Source organism: Quercus suber, unplaced genomic scaffold, assembly GCF_002906115.3.
Source record: "Quercus suber isolate HL8 unplaced genomic scaffold, Cork oak 2.0 scaffold_98, whole genome shotgun sequence".
NCBI lineage: Eukaryota > Viridiplantae > Streptophyta > Magnoliopsida > Fagales > Fagaceae > Quercus > Quercus suber.
In genome coordinates, this window is record NW_027069563.1 from 138,417 (window position 1) to 159,167 (window position 20,751).

Here is a 20,751-nt window from a genome sequence, read left to right on the forward strand (position 1 = left end):
GCCGTTGTCATAACATTGACGAAGTGAACTTGGAAGTAATGGCTCAACTTCCTAGAAGTCATTATCAATGCAAAAGCCAATTTTCCATCAGCGGATATCGTCCTTCTACTTTGCTCAGAGCTCGACTTGTATAATACATAGGCTTCTGCACCTTCTCTTCTTCCCTGATCAATGCTAAACTTACCACATGTGGGGACACTGCTAAGTATAAATATAACTTCTCACCTGGTACAGATGGACTTAGTAATGGAGCCGTGGTAAGATAGACTTTGAGATCCTAGAAGGTCTTCTGACACTCTTCTGTCCATTCGAACGCCTTCTTAAGAACTTTGAAGAAGGGTAATCATTTATCTATATCTTTTGTAACAAACCTTTCTAGGACTGCAATTCGTCCAATGAGGGACTAGACTTCCTTGATATTCTTTGGTGGTTCCATGCTCAATATGGCTTGGATCTTATCGGGATTAGCTTCAATTTCCCTTTGCAAAACCATGAATCCTAAAAACTTCTCAAATAAAACCCTGAATGCACATTTACTTGGATTTAGTTTCATTTTGTATCATCTAAGTGTCTCAAAGGTCTCTTGTAGGTCGTCTAGATGTTTCTCCTTATCTAAGCTTTTCACCAGCATGTCGTCCATATATACCTCTACATTTCATCCTATTTGTGAATGGAACATGTAATTAACTAACCTCTGATAAGTTTCCTCCGCATTTTTCAAACCAAAGGGTATCACCTTATAACAAAATAAACCTTGACTGGTAATGAATGATGTCTTCTCTTAATCTGCCTTGTCCATCTTTATCTGATTATACCCTAAGAAGGCGTTCATGAAGCTTAGCAACTGATGACCTGCTATTGAGTCCACCAACTGATCAATGCGTGACAAAAGATAACTATCCTTAGGGCAAGCTTTATTTAAATCAGTGAAGTTTACGCCCATCTTCCACTTGCCATTTGCCTTCTTGACCATCACTACATTAGCTAACCAATTTGAATAATAGACTTCCTGAATAAATTGCATTGTGGTTAACTTCTGGACCTCTTCCTTGATAGCATTGTCTCGATTAGGAGCAAAGACCCTTTTCTTCTAACGAACAAGCTTGGAAGATGGATGCACGTTCAATTGATGAGTGATAACACTTGGGTCAATCCCCGGTATGTCTTCATGACTCCATGTAAAAACGTCGATACTCTTCCTTAAGAATTAAACAAGGTCTTGCTTTGTCTTCTCTTCCATACTTGTTCCAATCTTGGTAAATTTCTCGAGATTACCTTCTTCCAAAGGAATATCTTTCAGTACTTCGGTGGGCTCTACAACAACTTTTCTCTCTTCAATGCTCATTGTTTATGTGTGCTCATCTATAGCCAACATGGCTAAATAACACTCTCTCATTGCTAACTAATCTCCTTGCACTTGTCATATCTCGTACTCTGTAGGGAATTTGACTAATAGGTGGTAGGTAGATGTTACCGCCTTCCAATTGTTCAAAGTTGGCATTTCAATGATGGCGTTATAAGAAGACGAACAATCCACCATAAGGAAATTCACTTCCTTAGTTATTTGCTGTGGATATGATCCCACCATTATAGATAATGTAATGATGCCTACAGGTTGCACTTTCATTCCTCCAAAAAGCACCAAGGGTGAACATACTAGACAAAGTTGATCTCATCCGAGCCTTATTTGTTAGAAGGTGGGGTAATACAAGATGTCTGCCAAACTTCCATTATCCACCAACACCCTTCTAGTTGTATAATCCACGATGAGTAAAGTGATGACGATTGCATCGTCATGTGGGTGGTGGATTCTTTCAGCATCCTCATTTGTGAACGTAATGGCTAACTCACCTGGTATAAATGGACTTAGTAGTGGAGCCGTGGTAAGATAGACTTTGAGATCCTAGAAGGTCTTTTGACACTCGTCCGTCCATTCGAACGCCTTCTTAAGAACTTTGAAGAAGGGTAATCATTTATCTATATCTTTTGTAACAAACCTTTTTAGGACTGCAATTCGTCCAATGAGAGTCTGGACTTCCTTGATATTCTTTGGTGGTTCCATGCTCAATATGGCTTGGATCTTATCTGGATTAGCTTCAATTTCCCTTTGCAAAACCATGAATCCAAAAAACTTCTCAAACAAAACCCTGAATGCACATTTACTTGGATTTAGTTTCATTTTGTATCATTTAAGTGTCTCAAAGGTCTCTTGTAGGTCGTCTAGATGTTTCTCCTCATCCAAGCTTTTCACTAGCATGTCGTCCACATATACCTCTACATTTCATCCTATCTGTGAACAGAACATGTAATTAACTAACCTCTGATAAGTTTCCCCCGCATTCTTCAAATCAAAGGGCATCACCTTATAACAAAATAAACCTTGACTGGTAATGAATGATGTCTTCTCTTGATCTGCCTCTTTCATCTTTATCTGATTATACCCTGAGAAGGCGTCCATGAAGCTTAGCAGCTGATGACCTGCTATTGAGTCCACCAACTGATCAATGCGTGGCAAAAGATAACTATCCTTAGGGCAAGCTTTATTTAAATCAGTGAAGTTTACGCCCATCTTCCACTTGCCATTTGCCTTCTTGACCATCAATACATTAGCTAACCAATTCGAATTATACACTTCCTAAATAAATTACATTGCGGTTAACTTCTGGACCTCTTCCTTGATAGCATTGTCTCACTTAGAAGCAAAGACCCTTTTCTTCTAATGAACAAGCTTGGAAGATGGATGCACGTTCAATTGATGAGTGATAACACTTGGGTCAATCTCCGGCATGTCTTCGTGACTCCATGCAAAAACGTTGATACTCTTCCTTAAGAATTAGACAAGGTCTTGCTTTGTCTTCTCTTCCATACTTGTTCCAATCTTGGTAAATTTCTCGAGATTACCTTCTTCCAGAGGAATATCTTTCAATACTTCGATGGGCTCTAAAACAACTTTTCTCTCTTCAATGCCCATTGTTTACGTGTGGTCATCTATAGCCAACATGGCTAAATAACACTCTCTCATTGCTAACTAATCTCCTTGCACTTGTCATATCTCGTACTCTATAGGGAATTTGACTAATAGGTGGTAGGTAGATATTACCGCCTTCCAATTGTTCAACGTTGGCCTTTCAATGATGGCGTTATAAGAAGACGAACAATCCACAATAAGGAAATTCACTTCCTTAGTTATTTGCTGTGGATATAATCCCACCATTACAGATAATGTAATGATGCCTACAGGTTGCACTTTCATTCCTCTAAATCCCACCAAGGGTGAACATACTAGACAAAGTTGATCTCATCCGAGCCTCATTTGTTAGAAGGTGGGGTAATACAAGATGTCTGCCAAACTTCCATTATCCACCAACACCTTTCTAGTTGTATAATCCACGATAAGTAAAGTGATGATGATTGCATCGTCATGTGGGTGGTGGATTCTTTCAGCATCCTCATTAGACGAGGAACGCTTATGCCTTTGTCCTCCAATAAAATTGTTGACAAATAACTCACTTAATTCTTTGAAAGAATTCACAGTGTTTAGAGGTATCTTGTTGAATCATACGCGTGCTGGTTCTTTAAGGGTAGTAGGGAAGGCCCTACACATAATTTCGTCTAGAACCCCTTAAAGGTGCATTGTAGTCTTGAAGGTTGTGATATGATCACACGGGTCACGTGTTCCATCATACGAGTCTAGGGAAGGCATCTTGAACTTAGAAGGCAGGGGATGACTGTTGATGGAATCCATAGAAGGGGAATCAGTTCGATCAATTAAATCATCTACGGGATTCGTCCTTCTAATGTTTTCCCCCATCTCGCCCATGGCTTTCCTCATTTGATCCATCTCCCTCTCCAAGTGTGGCACTCTTTGTGAATCAGTACCCTTTGACTGGTTCTTATGCTCAGCATTTTCTCCTTCTCTGACTTCTTAACTCTAGGCTTGTCCTTCGACATATCTCTAATTATGCTGTCTCTTTAAAGTAATTTCTCTGGTTAACTCTTGGTTCTGATGGGTTAATTTTGCTATAGCGGCTACCATGGACTGCACTTGTTATATGGAAGGTGGTTGCAAGACAGGTGTTGACTGGCAATCCCAGTTAGGATGATTAGAAGCGTTCCCACTCTCCTAATGACATAGACTAGTGGCCATTAATCTTATCTGAACCATGCAGCCCTTTGTCAAAGAAAGATAATTTGCAATACACAAACTAAATCTTTCCCACAGACGGCGCCAATTGATGATGCATAGAAATCAATGGGCTGAATGCTTCGGGTTTCAATGGGCTAATGATGACTTGAAAAACCTAAAAAGAAAAACACCAAATCAAAGGTGACCAAGGTGAGCTAGCCATCCAATGCTTAAGTTAGTTTTTTCTAGAACTCAGGAATTCCAACTTTTAGGGATAGTGGAAACTTACTTCGATTTGATGTGGATGAGTCTTTATATAGAAAACCTTGGAGCGGTTACTTGTTTAGTAACTTCCCCAATATTTGTGGAAGTTAGTAAGCTCAGATATAACTTCCACAATGGCTATAGAAGTTAGGATTTTCAATCTTATCTTCTATAACTGCCATTGGAAGTTAAGCACTTATTAGGAAGTTATGGCGATAAATAAGGACCTTGTTCGCGTTTCAAGGTTCCACGTGGTCCGATTCTTAAACTTGTGTAGGTAAATCCATTTATTGGAAATTTCCTGAGTGTTGGAAGATCGTCCAAGCACTTTCCTCATGGACGGCCCTTACATCCATGGATGACCTTCCGCTTATGGATGATCTTCTTGAATGGTTGGCCCTTGCCTTCTAGATGACTCTTGTGGACGAGTTGGAGATGGTTCAATTTCTTAGTTTCTCATTAGAATCTATTGATGCATTGCCTTGCAATGATGGGTATGGTAATGTGTTATTCTTTCTTCTTCCCATTTGTTGAATTGGGTGGTGGAAATGGCACCAACTTTGAGCTGCTGCTGAAATTTTTAGATAAGGCCTTGGAGGCTTCAGAGGCAGAGAAACAAAAAGAACGAAGAAGAGAGGCAACAAATTGGACAATCCAATCAAGCATCATTGTTTTAACTAACCTCCTCTTTGCTAGAATTACAGTACTCCCATTCTTTGGTGTAAACTGTTGCTTTGTCTTGGCTCTACTCATCCCATTCTGATCATCTAGGTTCATCTCCAACACCTTCTTTGGCTTTTTCATGAGCCTCTTGGCCCTGACTATTCCTTCACTTTGGTTCAGCTCCATAAGTAACCTTCTTCTTAAAAGAGTCCTAAAAGGAACAATGTGTAAACTCTTTCCCTCTTTTCCTCTGTCCTTCTCTTACTCTTAACTGCTGCGCTTATATGTTCCAGTCATTAGAATTTGTAGCTTTTTTGAGTTTTTGAGAATGAATATTGGGGACCTTTAAATGGAAGGAAAAAGAGGGTGATATGTGCAAAATTCAAATTAGCTTGGAAGCGAGTAGGCAGTATCAAGATTTTAATGTGGATAGGTGGGCCAAACTAAATTTTTACGATTTATTCGATCTCTATGGAATATCTAACTTAATATTCGTAGCTTGACTTTTTTCCTTCGGATAATGGCAGATTATATTATAATGTTAAATTCCTACTTGCCGATTTTTGTTTTACATTGTATGTTTTACTGTGATATATAATCTATATATATATATATATATATATAAAACACCGAAACTTTTGAAATTTTCACAATTTTCCACGTCAGCACAACACAATATTTTAAAAATTAAAAATTAAATTAAAAACACTATTTTCAAACCCTAAAACTTATCTCTTTTTTTTTTTTTTTTTGAAACCTTATACTTATCTCTCTTCACGCAGCCGCTCATTTGTTTCTCTTTGGCTTAGACACAGACTCGCAGAGCATCCCTCTTCAACCAACCGTTCTCTCTGCCTTTCTAAGTCGTTCTCTCTCTATATCCCTGATAGTCTACCATAGCCATCTCTCCCACACATGACTGAGTCGTTACCTATCATAGCCATCACAAAATCTCCAATGTCGCAGGCCCAGTTACGCAAGGGAGATGCTCTTAATATCATGTATCTAATCTTTCCCTCTCTCTTTCTCTTTCTAAATATTTGTTTTTTTAATGTTTATTGGCTTTGCTTCTTTTTGTTGATTCCTAGACTGAATTACTGTTGTTGCATAAGTAATATTTTGATTTCCTATTCAGTTCTTTTGCTAATATTGTTGTGGGGTATTGTTAGGTTTTTTTTTTTTTGGATTTAATTTTGTGAATTCTTATCTGGGTTCATGTGGTTACCACTTAGAAACTTGATTTTAGTGTATAGTTTCTCTGTAGGCATTGATCTGTGAGCCTTTTAATTCTAGATATAAATTCGAAATTCATTAGGAATTTTAAATTCTGATTCTTTGAGATTGTGTATTTGAAATTTTAGTGGAAATTGAGCTATGGGTTTGAATTTTTTATGATTTATATGTTAGATATTGGGATTGGTATTGATGGTGAGATAGGTTTATATAGTAGAGAGGAGATTGATTGAATCACAATGTTCTTTGAGATTATCAATTTGAAAGTTTAAGGGATATTGAGAAGTCAGTTTGATTTTTTATTGATTTATTTCACGGTAAATTTGTGCATTGAGATTAAAGTTTGTGAATTTGGGTCTAATTTGATTGGTTTTTAACTATCAAGAATAATTTGTGCATCATGTATCTTAAAGTGCTTAATTAGGATCATATATAGAACTGTCTTTTTAATATATATATATATATATATGTGGGAAGACTCCTGGGTATCATGGTCATAATTTCAAACCCATTGCTAAGGATAGCTTAGTGGTTCAACAGCCCTTGGTGAATGAGAGGAAAGTGGGAAAGCTTAAATCTTATTAAAAAACCCACAGGATATAAATGGATATAGGTACACCACTGTAAGTTATGGTAATTCTAATCTTGATTTTTAATCTACGAATTTTATTTGTTAGTTGTGGTAAGGTTTGTACAGTTCACACACTAAAACTTGAAGAATGTCAACTTTGGTGTTTGTTTGCATCTTGATTCTTTTACAAAAAGACCATTAATTTTTGGTTTGTTTATTTCTTTTTACTTCCTACTGCTTAGAATGGTCCTCAGCCACATGGTAAGGTTGTTTTTTCTCACTTGGTAGGGACTTAAAACTATTTGCTGCTTTACTTATACTGACCAAACTCTATTATGTTAGTTGGCCTATTTTGAAAGTTCCTTCAGTCAATGTGTAATATATTATGTTATCTGTCTATTGAGCCAAGCTTGGTTTTGATGCAGGTAATGCAGCTGGAGCTGAATTTGAATATGAGGGTATAATTCCTATTAAAGAACTTTTTTTAATATGTCCAATGAGTTTGACTTATTGCAGTCAGAAATTTATTTATTTATTTTTAGAAACCATTTTGTAAGCAAGTTTGTGTATAGCTGAGTGATGAAGGCAAATCTAAAATATGGACATTTTTTGGATCTCACGGTTCACTGAAGAAAATTAGTCTCTACGGCCAAGTAATACATGATGAAACTCCATACTGAACCGCATGCTTCACTTTCTTTAACTCATCTTCATTAGCACCTGAAACAAAAACATGAAAACTAAATGAATACCTTGCAGTAGGTCCATCAAATCACATATACACTAATTTCCAAACTTACAGCATTTATTGTTAAGGTTTGTGGTAGAAATTTATTTGTTCTGTTAAGTCTCAGAATAGTCAAAGGAAAATGCAATCTTCTAATCTTAATGTTTTTAGATTTCTATTTGTATTCAAATTAAAGATGTGCATTTCAACATTTTATCAGGCATGTTCCTAGGAACCCAAAGATGGATGATTTTGTTGATGATAATTCAAGAATCTCATTCTGCCAGTTGATACTTATATTAGATGAACTCCATAAGGTATGCCACGTCTCATCTTGCTTCATTTGTTCTGTTCATTCTACTGCACATACCTAAGCTAGCATATAGATCATCTTTTAATTTGAATTAAATCATTCTAAATCAAAGTAATGTTTCATGCCTTTGTAGTCAGCCAAAGAAAGCTGCAATGGTGATTGTGTGAATTTAAATGAGAGCAACATATAATGTATGTTGGATATTCAAGTGATCAATGAGGTCAGAGGGTCTGCCACTTTCTGATATGCTTAGATATATTCTTATCATTATTAAGCAATGTGCCTGTGCGGTAACCTTTTCAGAATACTTTTTCTTTGGTAACAGCCTTTTCAAATAACCCCATTTTCCAAAAGCTGAAAAATAAGCTATACCAATCTGGCACATAAGCATTTAAACATATTGTTATCCTTATTAAGTTGTATAAGCATTTAGACAATTTTGAAATTTTGCTATTACTGTTGCTGCTTCAAATAAACCTCATGTAAGTTCTGCATCTTGAAGATCAAGAATACCTTAAGAGAAGATTTCTCGAAGAGAACTCCAATGAGAGTCTTCTTTCTGTAACAAATCCTGCATATTGGTGTTAGGTAAGCCTTTCCTTCTTTGTTTATGTGGGTTTTTTTTTTTTTTTTTTTTTTTTAAATAACATATATAAATTCCTTAACATTTTTCACATTACTTTTTGTGTTTTCAAAATAATTTGTTGTTTGGTGTTAATTTCCCTATTTGATGCAGAAAGCTTTGTTGTTTTGTAAAATAAATTGGATGTTTGGTTTTATTTCCCTATTTGATGCAGAAAACAAAATATTTAAACAATTATTCTTTTTTCCTTCTATTCACTTATCTGTGTGCTTGAAAAGTCTTTCCCCTTTCATTTCAAAATGCATGACATCACCCCTCTATTTTATGATAAGGTCATATAGGTGATAAGTATCTTTATTTTAGCTTAGGGAGTAGTAATTTTTATTGTGAACATGATGTGATGATGCAATGATGAGTTTATTTTATTTTGGCTTCAGATAGTAGCCATTCTTATATGTGAACAAGGTCACTGACCTGATCAAACTACTTTGCAACAAGCAACTTTAGCCCTATACTGATCAATAAAATGTTAAACCTTATTAATTTGATGCTTCATTTGTTGTGGAATTGATGGAAAAGAAATAAATGTGAACAATATTAAGGCTTTTACTATTGTTCTTATTTTAAATTTTATGCTTGGTAAGCTTATCGTTATCACGTTTAAACTTATGCTTATCCCTTCAAAGTATTTGCAATGTAAAAATTTTCTTTCAATGTTACTCACCTTTTTTTTTTAAGGATCAAACTAAATAGTAAAAATGTTGTGGAAAGGTTATTAATTTGATGCTTCATTTGTTGCTGGAATTTGTACTAGAAAAGAAATAAATGTGAACAATATTAAGGCTTTTACATTGTTCTTATTTTAAATTATTCTATAAAAACCAATCACAGAGTTTAGATTAATATATAACTCTCCTTTTCTTTTCTTATCTAATAAGAGAATTTAAATCAACTAATAAAGATTTTTTTTTTTATTGAAATGATAAAACTAATAAAGAAATTTAAACTATTACTTCTACTAATAACTCTAAACCAAAAAAAAAAAAAAAAAAAAAAATCAGTATAAAACTATTATTGTTATAATATTTCATATTAATAACTTAATAATACTTATTTTACAGGTCTTACTCTCATCTGTGCCCAAATCTGTGTTTAAAGCTATGACTTATGACTTTTTGGAATGTTGGAAATAATGTTTTGATTGCCATAAAGCAACAAGGTGTGGCCTTTATGTGTTATGTGAATATCCTACATTTGTAATCAAAGAACATGTTTTTAAAAAAAAAAAAAAAAACTATTTAATAGTTATTTAACTGATTTTCCCGTGCATCGCACGGGTTAGTGACTAGTTAAAAACAAAATTTGTTTTACAACAACTATGTTTTATAACTTGAAAAGTGATTTTCAATCACTTTTTTAGTTACAAATCATAAACGTGTAAATAAGTTTTCTGTTAAATTATCGATTTTCTAAAAATTTTAAACTATTAGAAAATATAAATTTAATCATCTAACCACATACTTTAAAATTTTTGTCATTTTTAAAATCTTTGATTCAGAGAATCACACCGTAACAATATAAGATTACTATCTTTAAGTCGTTAGGGACCAGAAAAGGGTTGGAAAATAGAGTAATATGTGCAGAGATTCAAGAGCTTGGGAGCAGAGTCAACAGAAGTATCAAGATTATAATGTTGATCGGGCCTAGGTGGCCAGAGGAATTTTTTATTTTTGGATCTTTATGCTACTGCTTGAGGCAAATAAATATGCAGTAGGCAAGATTTAGCCGGAATGCCTACCTTAATATTAATAATCGCACTTGACTATTTACCTTCAAATGTTTAGGAGGTTTCCCCTGCCGGCAATATAGGCTAATTGATGCTAGTAGGGATGCTACAATTCTACTATGGTTTACACCCACCAATAACAATAGCTACATCAGCTTTTCACAAATGTTCTTTCTTAAAAAAAAAAAAAAAAGCTTTTCACAAATGTAAAAATAGGACTTGCCATGCACAATTATTCACTCCAATCAGACGAAGGACCCGACAAACCAAAATCAAAATCCCATCATGCTTCCCTTATAACCATAGAACCACCAAACCTCAGCCCGTTGGAGATGCCACCAAAATCCGTCGAAGTATGGAAAAGAACTTTTCTTTTTTGGGTCACTAGCACTTGGCTTTGCGTCGTCAACACTTGGGTTTGCTTGAGAACTTGCATAGTGGAAGATTGAAGAGAATCCAACAACAAAAATGGCCAAAAACAAAGGCTTGAGAACCATCAAACACAAAGCAACGTCTCCAATAGATTTTGGTGATGCCTCTTGCAGGTTGAGCCGTTGAGGGTGTAAACTATGGATTATGTACCACATTCTTATTGGATTTAAACTCTACAAACTAATATGTCACCAATTATAACAAATAATTCAAACACTCATTATTTTACTGAGCTCACACCAATCACATTCAATAACACATCAATTTGTAACTATATATAATAAAACTTGTAGTATTTTTAGTATTTTTCTTCTTTTTGTAATCAGTGATATATCAATTTGTAATACCAATTGTTCAAAAAAAAAAAAAAATATATATTTTTAGTATCACTAGCATCACTGCCTCTAAAATGCCACCACTTGAATGCGAGCGCAACACTTGACCATCGAAGATTTTGTGCACATCATCGTTTGAATGATCATGAAATAACTTTCATTGCCTGCCGTTACTTTGGACTTTAATCTTACGGCATCTCTAGTACATGAACGACATGCCTCGGAGTTGGGTCTGCTAAATCCCGTTAAAGAAAAATACACCCCGCGTGGTGGGAACAATCTCTGTCCCACACTCACAATTTCTAACTTTATAGAACATGCTTGCCACACAACGAAAAGAACTTGCAGCGGAAATCATTTTTTTAAGCCTGTCGTCATGACTGAAAAATGGTCGAGATTGAATAAGCGAAAGGAGCCAAGTTTCTTGACAAATTTGTAACCTATAGATATTTTTTATTAAAAAATATATGAATATTTGTCCCATAATGATTGCTCTTTAATCAATTCAACCAATTAGGTACTCTAATTCGTGATTTTTTTATTTGATACTTAAAATTGCCTTCCTATAGGTAAGGGTTTGCATGAGTTGAGTTGGGTCGGGTTTAAGAGTTTTTCAATCTAACCTACCATCGTGAGTTAAAAAAAATCCGACTCATCACAATGATCTAACCTAACCCCTATGGATCTAGTTGGATCTATGGGTTGGACTTTTTTTTAATTGCAATTATTATTATTAAATCAAGCATTAGAACAACACCATCACTACGAGAAAATTTATAACCAAATAATTCTAAGTATAATACCATACCAACAAAAATTATATGTGGAGAACTTAGAGTTTGAGTTTTATTTATGAAAATGGGAAAAAAAGTAATTAAATTAAAAAAAAAAATTGTATAATATATTTTGAAATATATATTAAATATAGGTTGGTTAGTTTGGTTAGACGAATATTTATGAATCTTATGATCTGAACCAAACTTGATTTACTATAAATTTAAAAAAAAAAAAAAATACTATCAAACTCAACCTACCAACTCCTAAAATCCAACTCAACGCAGTAGGTTGAGTTGGATTGGGTTACTTATTTGTAGTGTTCCTCGAACAAAAGACAACAATTGTCGATTTTATAATTATATGACTAGTGGTAGGTTGTCATGTGCGCAGCAAATTGAATGTGATGTATAAAATATGTAAAGCAATATAGCATGACATACTCACATACCTGGATTCGTAGGGCAAAAGGCACAACACAATTTTTGCTTTTTGCTTTTTGTTTAGATAAAAAGCGTAACAATTGACAGCACATGTACATAAACATCAATGTCCCTGCCCTCACTTTCTGATTATATGCCTATCCTCAACAACTCTTTTGGTTATTTTCCATAACGATAATTAATTGCTTGCTTATAAGGCCTCCTATGTCAAGGACACATGGAAAATAACATTAAAGAGTAAGGGATCAATATTTGTAAGGTTGAAATTTATCAACCATCTTGTTGGCTTTATTCCATACCAATTTGCTTGTAATTTAAGTATTTAGTAACCCTATATTTTGGTAGGATCATTATAAGAGTAGTGTGTGAAAAGATGTGAAGAAAAGCTCAAGTATGTGCAAGAAGGTAGAGTTTCGCGGCTAGGACTCGCGGTTAACTTGTGGCTTGCAAGCCGCCAAATGCTGGCATGTGAGATGCACACAAGGAAGCTAAAGGGTCACGCCAGCTGTCGCATTACAGGACAAAAGTTCCAGGCTGGCCAGGCCGTTACGTCGCAACTTGAACTCGCAACTTGGACAAGCCGCGAAGTCAAGCCACTAATCAACCCTGTTTGGCAAAAACTGACTCTTCGTATTCTAAACACACATCACTATATATAGACCCTTATACCCACTAAATTGATAAAGCTTCTAGAGAGAATTTTTGTGAAAGAAACTCTAGAAAAAAACAAGATTGTCTCATCCTCAATCTTTACCTTAGAGACTCTACAAATTCCTCTACTCTTATCCTCTCCATTGTCACATCCTTGAGAGGTCATTGACCAAATCCTTATCTCACCACACCCACGTCTGTGAGAAGGTTCATTTGGTGCTAAGGGAAGCAGTTTGGAAGGAACTAATATACATTGGTTGATGCTATGGTATAGTAGCGGAATCTGGAAAGGTAAAGAAGAAATAGGTTCGACGTAACCTCGTTGGAGCAAGAAGCTTGGAGGGCTTAGGTACTTGGGTAGATTAGGCTTGGAGGGTCTTTTACTGTTCATGTATTCCAATTACATTCTATAGTGGATTATTTACCGCTTAGAAGGCGGCGGAGAGGTTTTACGCTGAGAACTTCGGTTTCCTCTTCGATAACACATCGTGTGTTGTCCGTGTGTTTGCATCTTTCCTTCCTTTATCTTTGCCTTATATTTACTGCTGTGGTTGTGTTTATATTTGGTTTAGATTGTTTATCAATTTTGTTGTAAGCTTGTTATCATGTTTCGTACATTAACTGTTTAATATAAAGATTGAATTGGTAATTTTGTAATTGGGGGTCCAAACGTTCAAATGTGTTTTACACGTTTTTGAACTTTCAATTGATATCAGAGCGGGTACACTTGTTGTGGTTTAAATACCTAAGTGTGATCCTTGACCCCTTGTTGAGATGGATAGGTCTCAATCCTTAAATGTTCCACTATTTTTTGATGATAACAATTATGCCTTCTGGAAAGTTAGAATGAAGGCATTTCTATGCTCTATTGATGACACCGTGTGGGATGCGGTTGAAATAGGTTGGATCAGGCCAGAGGCTGAAAAATCCACCTGGGATAAGGCAGCTCTTACAGCAGCCAATGCTAACAGTAAAGTTTTAAATGCTATATTCTGTGGTGTGTCTCCAAATGAATTCCACAGGATATCTCACATGACAGTGGCCAAGAAAGTTTGGAAGATTTTGGAGACAACTTATAAGGGGACTAAGAAGGTGAAGGACACAAAACTCCAAATGCTTACCACCAAATTTGAAGAGCTTAAGATGGGAGATGATGAGCCCTTTGATTCGTTTTGTGGGAAACTCAATGAAATTGTGATTGCAAAGCTCAATCTTGGTGAGAAGATTGAAGATACTAAGGTGGTGAGAAAAATTTTGAGATCCTTACTAGAGAGCTTTCGAGCAAAAGTCACAGCTATAGAGGAAAGCAAGGACCTGGATGAAATTAAGATTCAAGAGCTTATTGGGCCACTTTAAACGTATGAGCTTGGATTGCCTTCCCACAAGACAAGTAAATCGCTTGCTATTAAAACCATCACCGAAAGAATGGATGATCCTTCTGAAGAAGATGGAGTGGAGAAGGAAGTATCATATCTTGTGAAAAACTTCCGAAAATTTCTGAAGATGAAGAATAGCAGGAAACCATTCAACAAAGGGAAGTTTCCATCCTTAAGAAATGATAGAAAAGACTTTAAAAAAAGTGAAGGGAAGGATTTTCAATCTCCTTCAGATATTGTGTGTTTTGAATGCAATGGCCATGGGCATATCAAGAAGGAGTGTCCGAATTTCTTGAGAGGGAAAGGCAAGGCGTATGCCACAACGCTAAGTGATATAGACTCTTCGAGTTTTGATTTTGAAGAGAGTTGTGACGGAGAAGGAAACTACTCCGCATTCATGACCATTGCACATGTGGAGTCATCAGATGATTTGGGTTCACTTGTGAAGGAACTTGGAGAACATTCTGATTTGGAGTCTATTGGAATAGGTGAGGAGTCTGAAGATGAGGAAGCTGAAAAAGCAATGGGATTGCAAGAGACCTACAACTCACTCCTTGAGAAGACCGGTGAATATACTAAAGTGGCTAATGCAGCCATTAAGAAGATGAAGAAGGTTGAGGAAGAGTACAAAAGTCTTCTGGCACGATACAAGGAGGCGAAGTGTGAAATTGAGATACTAAATGGTGAGCCGTTGGAAGCTTATACCAAAGTAAGATATCTTGAGCAAGAGGTGGTGCAAGCTCATGCCAAGATAGAGAGAGTCTCCAGCTAGAAGTTAGAAGATGTTGTTTCATCTTAAAAACCTTCCTCAGATAAGTCCGAGTTGGGTTACACCAGAGTGAGTAGCACATCAGCCATGATTGACAAAGAAGTGAAGCTTGTAAAGGCTAAAGAGATGATTGTGAATAAGTCTATTCCTGAGAAAATTAAAACTGAGAAGATGAACAATGTGGCTGATCAATGGGTGTTCAATAAGTCCCATAGTCAGTCAAACTCCAGATATGGAGTTAGAGGAAGATTACTTCCAAAATCTCAGCAGGGTCTTAGAATGAACTATCTTAGAATGAACTATCTCTGTCACTATTGTGGAGTACAAGGACATACAAGATCCAATTGTCATAAGCTGAGAGCAATGAACAATGCAAGTGCTCCTCGGTCACAAGGAAGAAGAAACGACAATAGGTCTTGGGGTGGTGAGCAACCAAGAAGTCAAAATCGTGATCTAGGTATGATGGACGTGATGAAGATGATCGGTGCTTTCACCAATTACCTGGAAAGCTTCACACGAAGGTTTGACAGTCCTAACTCTCATACCCGATCCGTCAAGGATATCACCCCAAACACACGTGACGTGTGGGTCACGAAGGGTACTCATGTATAAGCATTACAACATGTCCATGCATCAATACTTCCCATGTTTATGATTATGCTTGGTTGTGTGCTTCTTGCTAGCTTTTAGGTTGTTATTTTATGTGTGTTTTTGTCTTTGGTTCAAATGTTCTTACATTTTTGTTATGCTTTTGATCAACCTTTTACTGGTTTTGTGTCAAAAATTCAAAAACACATAAAAAGTAGAAAATCCAAAAAGTTTAATCAGCTTTGTTGAGTTTTGTCTCAAAACTTGTTGTGCCTTGTACCTTTGTACGAATGGCTTTGTGCATTTAACGAGCTTAGCTTGTCTCTCATGCACTCATATCATTGTGGAAGAAATTCTGAAATCTATGTGACTGTTGTAAATAGATCTTCAACCTTGTCATGAATAATTAGTGAATGGTTCTGTTGTTCTTGAGACATGCATAGACTCGTGTATATATATCTTCCCACTTTTATTTTTATGCTTAAAAGAGCTCTCTAAATGTAAATCTTCAAATGAAAAGAGATATAGAACTGCAAAAGGTTGTCGCACATACTAGTATTTGACTAGGAAAAAGGGAAAGCGACCAAAATAAAATGTTTGATGCCCAGAAAGCCAAAGGATAATTCATCAATTGAAATACAAAAATTTCAGGCATCGATCTCTCAATGAGACTCTCTTTGCTCAAAAATGCAAATGATATGTTGAATATGAAGCCAAATGAAAAACTTCAAAGAATTGTTATCAAGTGCTTGTGAGAGGTCATATATGCATGTTTCTATAATTGAGATAGGTCACATTATCTAGTGCTAGTTGTGTATGTCTTGATTAAATTGATCATTGAAGCTTCACATTAGACTAAGGACTATCTCATTTTTGATATCCACACACAACACACAAGTCTATGTTCAATGAATGCCATATTCATTTGTGTGACTGTACTTGATTAAATGTGTTTTCACAAGCTCAATCTTTGTTGATCAAACACAAAAAGATTTTTGAGTGTTTTAGTTTGTTTTTAGAAAGTATTTTGTTTTACAAAAATGTCAAAATTTTTTATAAACAGTGTTGCCCTGTTTTGGCGACTCAGTCGCAGGTAGGTTCAGTTGCATGCTTTAGTCGCGAAACTCAGTCCAAGAGTTTTCGTGGGTCACTAACGAGTCAAGGCTGCAGTCGCGAAAAAGACTTAGAAGATTTTTCAAAAATTTGAGTTTTGTAGTTTTCGCGACTCAGTGTGGCGACTTGTTCACGGGTGGAAGGTCCAATCACGAGGGGTACACAGAGATTTTCGCGGCTCCCCTGGTGACTATCTCGCGGGTGAACCTTCCAGCCGCGAAAAATACTTAGAAGATTTTTAAAAAATTCTTGCTTCATAGTGGTTCACGGCTTACTCTGGCGCCTTTTTGGTGACTTGATCTAGTCGCGAAAAACGCGTGTTTTGCATTTTATGGATAGTTTTAAAATTTTTCTTTCAGTTTTCCCTCGAATATCAGTGACTATTCATTGTCTTCTTCATTCCTCTCTCTCAAACACTTCGAGTCTTACTGAAAAAGATCTCATTTTTGCATCATGTCTTCATCAAACACAATGAAAAAGGTATGGGTTTTACTTCCTTTCTTCATTCTTACTGTTCTGTCCTTTAGTTTCTTGATTTGTAGGTTGCATTTGTGTTCTGCAATATATTGTGTTCTAACATGGGTTTGCCTAAGATATTGAGAATGATTTTGTGTAGTGTTTTGTGTTGTTGAAGATTTTATGGGCTTGAACTTTGTTTGAGGTTTTGTGTTCATTGTGTTTGGTTGTTCCTATCCTGCCCTTACTTTGGTTCTCACTATATGAGTGCGTTGTTCATGTCTCTATCTTTTGAGAGACTGTGCTATTTAATGTGGTTCATGAATGTGTTACTCCATTCATATCTTGTTCTTGACATTTTCGTTATTTGTGTCTTTGTGTTTCACATTTCCCTATTGTCTCTAAGTTGTTACTGACTGTTGTGATTTTGTAAAATCTCTTGTCACACTGAAACTAATCACTCTGATGTTTGCTTCTTGTGGTATTGTATTTTGGTTCTTTTCTGTGTGTTAAATTTGTTGCAGATAACTCGTTGTTCATCTAGAGGGAAAGGCATTGTAACTGATGAACCGTTAACTCCGGTTGCTAAACGAACACGATTATCGTCTAAGTCATCCAAGGACCCTATCATTGAGAGATTTAGGACTCCCACTGACTCAAAGACCTACACAGACATCTTCAAAGAATCCTCTCCCATTGTGGAAAGAGTTGTCAAGTTTGACACACTGGAGACAACATTTATCCCTAAGATTTTTGAAGAAAGAGATTGGGCTTATCTATTTGGAAATTTTGAGGATCCATCTGAAGAATTGGTCAAGGAATTCTTTTCAAATGCCAGATACACAGGAGTCGAGTTGAGATGCTGGGTACGAGGAAAATAATTTTCCATAAATGCGGATTACATTGCTAAAGCTCTTCACATCACCAGACCAAAAGATGTGGATCGAACTCCATACGATGACCGGGAACTTCAGGCACTAGACATTCTTCATGTTCTTGGGAATGAACATGAAATGGGAAGCACAGGATCATCTATAAGCATTGCATTGTTTTCACCTGGACTGACAACTTTAAAACTGATCATGTTCTTCAATCTCTACCCACTTTCAAATACTACCTTCATCAATCTTGGAAGGGCTAAATTCCTATGTGACCTCATTACTGGTGCACCGATTGACATCTATGCTCATATATTCCAAATCATTGGGAAAACATCGGCCCGTTCAGCAACACAAACAATTCTTCCTTTCTGCAGTCTGGTCATGAAGATTGTTCTTAGTGAAGGTGTTAGTCCTTCATCAAATGAGAGACTCCTGCCTCGTCCTCGACCAATATCCCAGTACTCTCTCCAAGCAAGCAAGAGCCACTCCTCCAAGAAACCTAAGAGTGAGCCATCCCTACATGCATCTCCAATTGCTCAAGCTACAGCTACTCCTGTTCAACCAATTGGGACTCAGTCTGTTCCTCCTGGATTTCAAATGCCCAAGCAAAGTTACTTCATTGAGAATGTGTTTCATCGGATTTCTGATCTAGAACGGCTTCTCAACTCGTTTCACAATCAAACTCAGATGTGACTCACAGCTATCGAGACTCAGCTAGATGCTATACAACAAAAGCTTGACGATAGCTTTTAGCTTTTCCTGACAAAAAGTGGGAGATGCACATAGAAACGAGAAGATAGACAGGGAAATAGAAAGCATAGCGAAAGGGAGAGATTTCTTTATAACTTGATGTTTTGTGCATAGCTTTGATAATTTTTGGCTGTTTTTACTAATTTAAAACTTTGTAGTGTGAGTTGTTTATGTGGTGTATACTCATAACTCCTGAATGTTTGGTTTATGTTTATACTGTTGATATTATTCAGCTACATATGTTCTGTTCTGTTAAGATGGTTTGTACCAATGTTGCTTATGTAATCTTCAAGGGTTTGTTTATGCACTCCTGTAGGCCTTTGTAGTTTGTACTGTACTTTATGCAGCCTTTGTGCTTTGTTAAACCAGTACCTCTAACCTAATGCTATGCATTCCTTTTTAAGTATTGTCACTCTTGTGCCCGTGTAGGATTTTTCCTAGATGCACATACTTTCTGTTTTGTGCATTGGTTGAGTGTTGGTCATTTAAGTGATTTGCCTTGAGTTAGTCAACTTGAATGTCCAAATGTTCATTCCAAGTGTGAATGAGTATTGTGATCACTTGGTTATAGTGATTGCATGTTTTGGTCTTGTCATGGTTTATTGCTTTACTCCATTGTGCTTGATCACATTATGCTTGCTCCATTTGCATTACAAGTTTTTCTGCATACAATGAACTTATTGTGTTGTTATGTTTCAAGAGTTCTTGTTCTTATGGTTCTAAAACTTCGCAGATTTTAGAGTTAGGTGTGAGTGAGTTTTTCAACTGTTCCCAATTCACGCGTTAAGTCTAGAGTTTGTTTTAGGGTTTTGTCACGAAATAGCCAAAGGGGAAGATTGTATGGTTGAAATTTATCAACCATCTTGTTGGCTTTATTCCGTACCAATTTGCTTGTAATTTAAGCACTTAGTAACCCTGTATTTAGGTGGGATCATTGTAAGGGTAGTATGTAAGAAGATATGAAGAAAAGGTCAAGTATGTGCAAGAAGGCAGAGTTTCGCGGCTAGGACTCGCGGCTAACTCGCGGCTTGCAAGCCGCCAAATGCTGGCATGTGAGATGCACACAAGGAAGCTGAAAGGTCGCGCCAGCTGTCGCACTACAGGACAAAAGTTCTAGGCTGGCCAGGCCGTTACGTCGCAACTTGAACTCGCGACTTGGACAAGCCGTGAAGTCAAGCCGCCAATCAGCCCTGTTTGGAAAAAACTGACTCTTCGTATTCCAAACACACACCAATATATATAAACCCTTATACCCACTAAATTGATAGAGAAAAACAAGATTGTCTCATCCCCAATCTTTACCTTAGAGACTCTACAAATTTCTCTACTCTCATCCTCTCCATTATCACATCCTTGAGAGGTCATTGACTAAATCTTTATCTCACCACACCCACGTCTGTGAGAAGGTTCATTTGGTGCTAAGGGAAGCAGTTTGGAAGGAACTAATATACATTGATTGATGCTATGGTATCGTAGCGGAATCCGGGAAGTTAAAGAAGAAATAGGTTCGGCGTAACCTCGTTGGAGCAAAAAGCTTGGAGGGCTTAGGTACTTGGGTATATTAGACTTGAAGGGTCTTCTGCTGTTCATGTATCCCAACTACATTCTTTAGTGGATTATTTACTGCTTGGAGGGCGGCGGAGAGGTTTTACGCCAGGGACTTCGGTTTCCTCTTCGATAACACATCGTGTGTTGTCCGTGTGTTTGCATCTTTCCTTTCTTTATCTTTACCTTATATTTACTGTTGTGGTTGTGTTTATATTTGACTTAGATTGTTTATCAATTATGTTGTAAGCTTGTTATCATATTTCGCATATTAACTGTTTGATATAAAGCTTGAATTGGTAATTTTGTAATTGGGGGGTCTAAACGTTCAAAGGTGTTTTACATGTTTTTGAACTTTCAATATTGAACTTA

General features: G+C 36.4%; 1 long non-coding RNA gene across 2 annotated transcripts; it reads left to right on the forward strand.

Annotated features, from left to right (window-relative positions):
• The first annotated feature begins 5,805 nt into the window (after positions 1-5,805).
• On the forward strand, positions 5,806-9,736 carry LOC111999285 (uncharacterized). 2 transcript variants are annotated; one of them, XR_010629508.1, is made up of 5 exons: positions 5,806-6,054; positions 7,283-7,315; positions 7,805-7,901; positions 8,031-8,485; positions 9,602-9,736. It is a non-coding gene; the product is annotated as an uncharacterized LOC111999285 (long non-coding RNA). The 2 variants fall into 2 exon arrangements; XR_002881581.2 differs by lacking the exon at positions 9,602-9,736 and having other exon boundaries at positions 5,813-6,054; positions 8,031-8,529.
• The last annotated feature ends 11,015 nt before the right edge of the window (positions 9,737-20,751 follow it).